The sequence below is a fragment of the Petaurus breviceps genome, unplaced genomic scaffold (genome assembly GCF_028583685.1).
Source record: "Petaurus breviceps papuanus isolate PSGF00001 unplaced genomic scaffold, PetGlider_PUasm1.0 90994, whole genome shotgun sequence".
Classification (NCBI taxonomy): Eukaryota; Metazoa; Chordata; class Mammalia; order Diprotodontia; family Petauridae; genus Petaurus; species Petaurus breviceps.
This window is the reverse complement of record NW_027187393.1, coordinates 6,848,728-6,856,696: the sequence shown is the minus strand read 5'-3', so window position 1 is coordinate 6,856,696 and position 7,969 is coordinate 6,848,728.

The window sequence follows — 7,969 nt, the reverse complement described above, 5'->3', positions numbered from 1 at the left end:
ACCGAAATGGGCTGAGAGTCGTAGTGGGCAGGTAAGAGGTAGAGGGGTTTCTTGGCTTGGTGGATAAAGAATTGAAAGGATGGAAAACTTGAAGTGTGGGGGGACAGCAGGGAGAATAAAAATGTTGAGGTAAAGAGGACATGGGGGTAAGATAGGAGGTAGAAGGGAGGAGAGCAGTATGGAGAAATGAAGAGAGTCTTAGGTGGTAAGTTAGGAATCTTAGGTTCTAGTTTGAGATTTGCTGTTAATGGAGTCTATAACCTTAAGCACATTATTTCCCCTTCCTATGTCTCCTTTCCCCCATCTATAAAATGAGGGGATTGAACCAGATGTTTTCTCTGAAGTCCTTATACTCTATGTTCTAAGGTTCCTTCCAACTCTTAATTTTGTGTTCTAAGGGTCCTTCCAGCTCTTACATTTTCTGTGTTCTAAAGTGTTGTTTTCACTCTCACATCCTTTGTTTTGAGGCCCCTCACTGCTCAGATTTCTAGGATTAAGAGGTATAATCAGTGGAGCAGAATAGATCAGAGACTGCTTTTATGCATTCAGGTCTCTAGTCTGGAAGAGAAGTAGGCGCTGTTTCTCCGGAGGCCAAGTTCTGGGACAGGGGTTTAGGGTCAACTCATGGTGTGAAGAACCCATGTCCCCATTTCAGTAAAGACCTGAGAAGGAAGCCAGTGGTAGGATTTTCCACTGCAGGGACCACATGTAGGGGCAAGATAAGCATGGCAGGAAGCAGAGCAGAGCAAATCTGTGCCAACATTAGCAGGGGGCCCTGAGAGGTGTGTTCCTGCAAATCTATTGGCTGGAGACGAGAGGCCCACAGTTGGGGGAAGGGGAGGGAGCTGGAGAGGCCAGGATTGTACAGCTGCTGGAGAATAGGACCTGAGCTAAAGGAGGGCCAGTCAGATCAGAGGGAGTGAGCAGATCCCTCATGTAATCACAATGATCACCAGGCTACCAGGGATGTCCCAATATGTAACTCCTGACAAGAATGACAATTATATGGTCTATTCCCTGTCCATTTAATTTTGCAACATTTCAAGCTGCCATCACTGATCTGGTCACTGCTCTCCCTCCAGCTCAGCATCTGCATTCTCACCTCCTAACCTTTGTTCACCCTGTTCCCTACATCCGAGATATTTTCTCCCTTGTCTTAGCCTCTTGATACTCTAAGACTCTGATCAATAATAGCTAAAATAATAATAATGACTAGCATTTATATAACACTTTACAAATATCTCATTTGATCCTCCCCCAAATCCTGGGAGGTAGGTGCTAGTAAGATCCCCGTTTCACAGCCTAGGGAACTGAAACAGAGGAAGGTGAAGTCACTTGCCCAGGGTCACCTAGCCAGCAAGTATTTGAGGTCACATTTGAACTCAGGTCTTCTGACTCCAAGTTCAGCACTCTATCCCCTATATCACCTTGTTTCCAAATGACACCTCCTCTAGGAAGCCTTCCTTGATTGCTCCTATTGATACTAGCCTTACCCCCTCTGGTCTCACATGGCATTTGCATTTGTAACTTTTGTATTTGCAATTTGTGTTTGCAAATGAATCTATCATAAAACATTGTGTCTCATAGCTGTCTCTCTTTGTATCTCATCCCCCTTCTAGACTATAAGTTCCATGAGGACAGGGATCCTCATCTAAGTGTCCAACTGCAGGACTCTGCCCACAGCTGGATCATGGAATCATAGAATTTAGAGCTGAAAGGGACCTTAGGTATTAAAAAAAAAAAGAGCATTCTTGAAACTAGTCTCATAAAACTGATTGGAAAAAATTAATAATGAAATATATGGGTCAGCTAGGTGGCACAGTGGATACAGTACTAGGCTTGAAGTAGGAAAGACCTGAGTTCAAATCTAGCCTCAGACACTTACTAGCTGTGTGACCCTGGGCAAGTCACTTAACCCTGTTTGCCTCAGTTTCCTCATCTGTAAAATGAGCTGGAGAAAGAAATGGCAAAGCACTCCAGTCTTTTTGTCAAGAAAACCCCTAATGGGGTCATGAAGAGTCGGACACAACTAAACAACAACAATGATGAATAATGAGCTATATAACCACTAAACAGACCAGATACTCTTACCAGCTGGTCAGCACATCCTCTCTTTAATAGGAAAGCCCACTTGGAGAAACAGATTAACAATAAAAGAATGATTGAGGAATGATCTTCAAAGGGATTGTCCTCTGACTATGATGCACTATCTCCCTTTTAAGGTTAGTCCTGATGAGTCAACTGGATATTATTTGCTTGGAGTTCTCAGTCTGGTACTTATTAGTTCTGTGACCCTGAGCAAATAAACCACTTAACCTCTCTGGGCTGCAGGTTCCACTTCTGTAAGAGAGAAGAGTTCTATTTGGGTTACTTAGACACTGTACCATAGAGGAAAGAGCACAGATTCCAGAGCAAGAGGACCTATGGTCAAATCCCAGCTTTGTTACTTACTGTCTGTGTGACCTTTCTGTAAGTCAATTCAGCTCTCTGGGCTTTAGTTCTTTCATCTGTAAAATGATGGTGTTGAACTACTAGTGACCTCTGAGGACCTTTTCAGCTCTAAATCTCTCATCTTACCTCAGAGCTGCTGTCAGGAAATTGCTTTATGAATTGAGTTATTATTATTATTATTATTTTACTATTATTCCTTGAATCAGTTCCTTGAAAGTAGGGACTTATTTCCATTTCATTTTTATTTCTCGAACACCTAGTAAAGTACTTGTTCCTAGCAGGGGCTTAATGCTTTTTGATTGAAGTCTGCTGATCTCAGCACCCTCTTCCTGGATGGAGCTGGAAAAACATCTACAATGTCTTCCTCTCTAGATGTCCTTTTCCTAGAGCCTAAGCAGACTATCTCCTTCTGCTGTGTTATTAATTAGATGCTCTCTCTCTCTCTCTCTCTCTCTCTCTCTCTCTCTCTCTCTCTCTCCTTACATTTACTGTGTACCTCATTGTGTATCCATCTCAATGAAATCACAGAATTGTAAAAATATTGAACTGTTTGGGGATGGGTATCTCTCATGTCTGAGGATAAAAGGGAGGCTTCCAAGAGAAACATTCCTCAGTTCATGTGGTCTGGGGAGTCAGCCTGCTCTCCTTGATTGAATCTGGGAGATAGCTGTCAGAGCCCAGCCAGAAGCCAGCAGGAGACAATGGGTGAGGGGAAGGGATGCTCCTGGAGCAGAAGCTCAGAGATGAAAGAAAGGTTTGGAGCTGGAAGGAAGTTTACAGGTCATCCAACTTCCTCATTTTACAATTGGAGAAGCTGAGGTCCAGAAAAGTTAAGTGATTTGTCCAAGGCTACACACATAGCAAGTAGTAGGGGGTAGGATTTAACCCAGATCCTCTGACTCCAGATCCAGCATTCCTTCCTGGCTTTCAAGAAGATATCTGTGAAAGATCAGGTGGAGTAAATAGGAAGCTGGAGAGGGAAGCAAAAAAAACAAACAAAACCCTCCAAACATATCTAAGGCACCAAGCAAGTTGACTACAACAAGAGACAAAAGAAATTAAAATGAAAAAGACAAATAAATTGGAAAGATAGAAAGAAAAGCTGGACTTAAGTACATGAAGATACAAAGCAAGTGTTAAAGGATGAGGTAAGTCAGTGCACGGTCTATTTTTTGGATCATACAATTTAGAACTGGAATTACTGGCTCTGGGGTCAGAGGACCTGGGTTTGAATCCTGCCTCTGATGCCTACTATCTGTATCACTTTGGACAAATCATTTAGTCTCCCTGGGCCACAGTTTTCTCAGGTATTCATTGAGACATTTTGTATTAGGAGACCTCTAAGGTCCCTGCTAACTCTAGATCCATGACCTTCAGATCCTCTAATAATGTAATCCAACTCCCTCATTTAATGGATTAAGAAACTAAAGCCCAGAGAGCTTTAGTGACTTGCCTGAAATCACCCAGGGAGTAAGTATCTGAGACCAGATTCCGGACCCATTTCTGCTGATTTTTAAGCCACCGATCTTTCTACTACACCATATTGCTTCCAACATGGTGGCCATTAAGGCCAACAAGCATCCTGAAGATGGTAAATCAGACCCCTGAGCATGTCCTTCACCCTTCACATATATTCACAATCCATCTCAGAGTAGGTGACTTTGAAACAATTAAAATTTTATGAGGTGCCCATGGTTAGCACTGGCAGACTTCTACAGCTACTCAAAACCTTTTTTTCTCAGTAGGTGAAATTTTCTGATCTTATACCCAGATCTTGAGACTGTCTTCTGTTTGGGGCCATCAGAAGTATGCTAGTAAAAAAACAACTGCCTCTCCCCCCACCAAGAAAAGCATACAGAACAAACATTTTTAGTTTTTTGTTGTTCATTTGTTTCAGTCGTGTCTGACTTTTCATGGCCTCATTTGAGGTTTTCTTAGCAAAGATACTGGAATAGTTTACCATTTCCTTCTCCAGTTGTTTGTTTTTTCCTTAGTCACATCTAATTTTTCCTGACCCCTTGCAGGGTTTTCTTGGCAAAGATACTGGAGTGGTTTGTCATTTCCTCCTCTGGTTCATTTTACAAATGAGAAAACTGAGGCAAACAGGGTTAAGTGACTTGACCAAGGTCACACAGCAAGTAGGTTAAATTTGAATTCAAGCAGGTAAGTCTTCCTGACTTCAGACCCAGAACTCTGTGCACTATGGTGCCACCTAGCTGCCTTTTGAAAGGAGGGTTATAATAGTTCTAGTACTAACTTCACAGAATTTCTATTAACTGGTAAATTGCTTTGGAAAATGTATATAAAATTATTAGTTTTTGTTAGTAACTCTAACCTTAGCATAAGAGGTACCATATCATAGTGGATAGATAACTGCCCTGGAAGTCAGGAAGACCTGCATTCAAGTCTTGCTTCTGATATATACTAACTATATCACCCTGGTCAAGTCACTTAACCTCTCACTGCTCTAAGCAAATAGTTGCCCAACTACATTAGTAGAAGGAGTTCCCTCATTTCAAGTTCCCTATGAAAGTCACATCATATAACTTGTAAAAAAATAAACAAATAAACAAATCCAATCTAATATCCCCTTGAGAAGGCCAGGTCTTATCATTCTTAATATTAAAATAGGAAGGAGAAAGAGCAGCCAGAGAGCCAGCTCCAGTCCCCAGGTAGAAGTAATATCTTGGAGGTCTCAGCTTTCATCTGGTTGGGATGGCCTTGGGTTTTTCTTCTCTTCTTATTCCATCAGGCCTGGCCTCTACTCTGAAGGTGCCATGGGGCCATTCCCTGTCAGGATCAGAGTCTGTAGGGGGACAAGGACTTTTTGCTTTAACAATAGGAATTCAGGGTCAATGTCACCTATTTGCCTATGTCCCCTTAATTCCCCCCTTCCTACCCCACCTCCAGTGTTACTAAGTGCCTTGAGTCTTAAGAAAACTTCAATTTTTCACAGTTTTGGTATGATAGGTGTTAGCTTCCAGGGGCATGAGAGGATTTCAAAGGATAAATGAGACAGACAGAAAGACAGAAGACATCCTGATCCAACTAGGGGTGAGTATTGGAGGCCTTTCTATGAGAGGGTTGAGTAGGAGAGGTCTTGATCAACCCTTTTATCTTTCAGCTAGGTGTGTTGTTGGTACAAACCATGCAGGCAGGCTCAATAACCCACTCCCTGAAGGAAGAAACAGCTGCACCTACAGATGATGGTTCTAGGAGAAGGCCAAGGAGATGGACAGCAGAACAATTCTAGAGGAAAAGAGCAAAGATGGAAGGCTGAGCTTCAGCTACCTACAGCTGCAGAGCTAGAATAAGTAGAATGATAGGATAAGGGGGCTCGGGAACTGCCCCAAGGGAGCCAGGGAGTGAGTTGCTAAGAAGCAGTGACTCATGCATAGCCGGAGCTATGAGAGTTGTTTCAGTTTCCACAAACCCCTCCTCACTTCAGAGGATTTTCCAGGGACACTCTGTTTTCCTAGGGGTAGGGGAGTCTAGAGGAGAATATATACCCCTTTCTGTATAGGAGCACTGAGAATGAGTCTATTGCTTGATTTTCTGTTAGTTACTTGCCTTTTTGGTACAAAATTGGGATAACAAGAGGTTCCAGGATTTTGTTCAGACCATACAAATTACCTTCATTTTTTCTATAGGCCCCAAGAAGCCACTTAATAGTGTGGTTATGGGAGAGGTGTAGTTGTTCACTTTTGTCCTGAATTTCTGCTATCCAGCAAAAAGTCCCTTATTCCTCTCACTATTAAAAATCATGATTTCTGCCACACTGTACAATAGTATCCTATTGACCCTACTGCAGGAAACATTTGTGGTCACAAGTTAATGGAGTTCAATAAGGCAGGATTGCAGGAAAAGAATGCCAGGAACTCCCTCTCCTGGGAATGGATTCTTCTGACCTCCAATGCACATTGTCTTATGAAGTTTGGAGCCAGATCATGGAGGGCCTTGGATCCCAGACTAATAGGTTGGAATTTTATCTCACCAGTAATGGGGAGCTACTAAAGGGCTCCCCATTTTTAGCCCAGGGAAAGGGATTCTTTTTAAGAAATTAAATCAGATGGAAAGAAGGGATTTGAGTGGGCAAATACTGGAAATGTGGAGAGCAATTTGAAAGCCAATGTAAGACTCTGAGAGATAGTAGATAAGAGACTGGGTATGGAGAGTCAACTGTAAGACTGGAAAGGAGTCAAATGAAAGAGAGACTGAAGAAAGAATAAAAAGAAATTGGTGATTGACTGAACCACGGGGAGTGAGAAAGAGTGAGGGAAATGTCTACAAAGTTTCTGACCTGGGTGGCTGGGTAGATGATGTGAGTTTCTGAAATTTAGTCTGAAGAAGCCAAGCTAAGATGGGATGTGATTGCCATCTTCAAATATGGAAGGGAGAAAACCCAATAGATGAGTGATCAGAGGATATGAACAAACAATTCTCATGAGAAGAATTGCAAACTACTAACAACTATATAAAAAAGGATCTAAATCACTAATAATAAGATAAATCCTTATCAGATCAATCCTGAAGCTTCACCTCATACCCCGCAAAATGACAAAGATGATGAAATATGGAAATAGTCAATGTTGGAGGGGTTGTGAGAAGATAGGCACACTGGAGCATCACTGGTACAGTTATGAATCAGTGTAACTATTTTGGAAAGTAATTTAGAATTATGAAAATAAAATTGAATAAGAGATTTTGTTACTTGGGTTTTGCCACAATCAGCCATTGATAAGAAGAAACTTCCTATATACATCAAAATATTTATAGTGGCACTTTTTGTGATAGCAAAGAATTGGAGACAAAGTAGATACCCATCAATTAGGGAATGTTTAAATGAATTGTGGTACATGAATGTAATGGAATATTATTGTTATATAAGAGTCATTAATATAATAAATACAAAGGACGAAAAGATTCACATGAGATGATGCCAAGTGAAATAATGAGAGCCAAGAAAACAATCAATACAATGACTACAGCAATGCAACTAGAAAGAATAGCCACAAGACAATTAAAAGTGAATGTTGTAAACTTACAAAGAATAAGCATTGCTCCAAAGAGCAATCCCCCTCCCATCCCTTTTTGGAGATGAGAAGTTCATAGGTGTGATAGATTTTGGACTTTCAGATATATTTTCAGACATTTTTGATGTATTGATCAGTTTTGCTAGCTTTTTTCCCATCTTTTTTCCTTTAAAAATGTTATTTGTTATATGGGATGGCTCTCTGAGAGGGAGAGAGAGAGATACAGGGAAAATTTTGGTGATGCAAAAAAAAAAATCTGTTTTGTTATTGTTTTTTTTTTTAACATGGAAGAAGAGAATGGTTAGACTCATTATGATCAACTCCAGAGGGCAGAAAAAGGAAAAGTGGGTGAAAGTTACAGAAAGACAGGCTTCCACTCAATAAAAAGACAAACTTTCTAACAAATAAATGCTATTCATGAGTAGAATGGACTACCTTGATAGTGAATTTCCCCCTCTTAGGATGCAAAGCTTAGAGAGCTATTT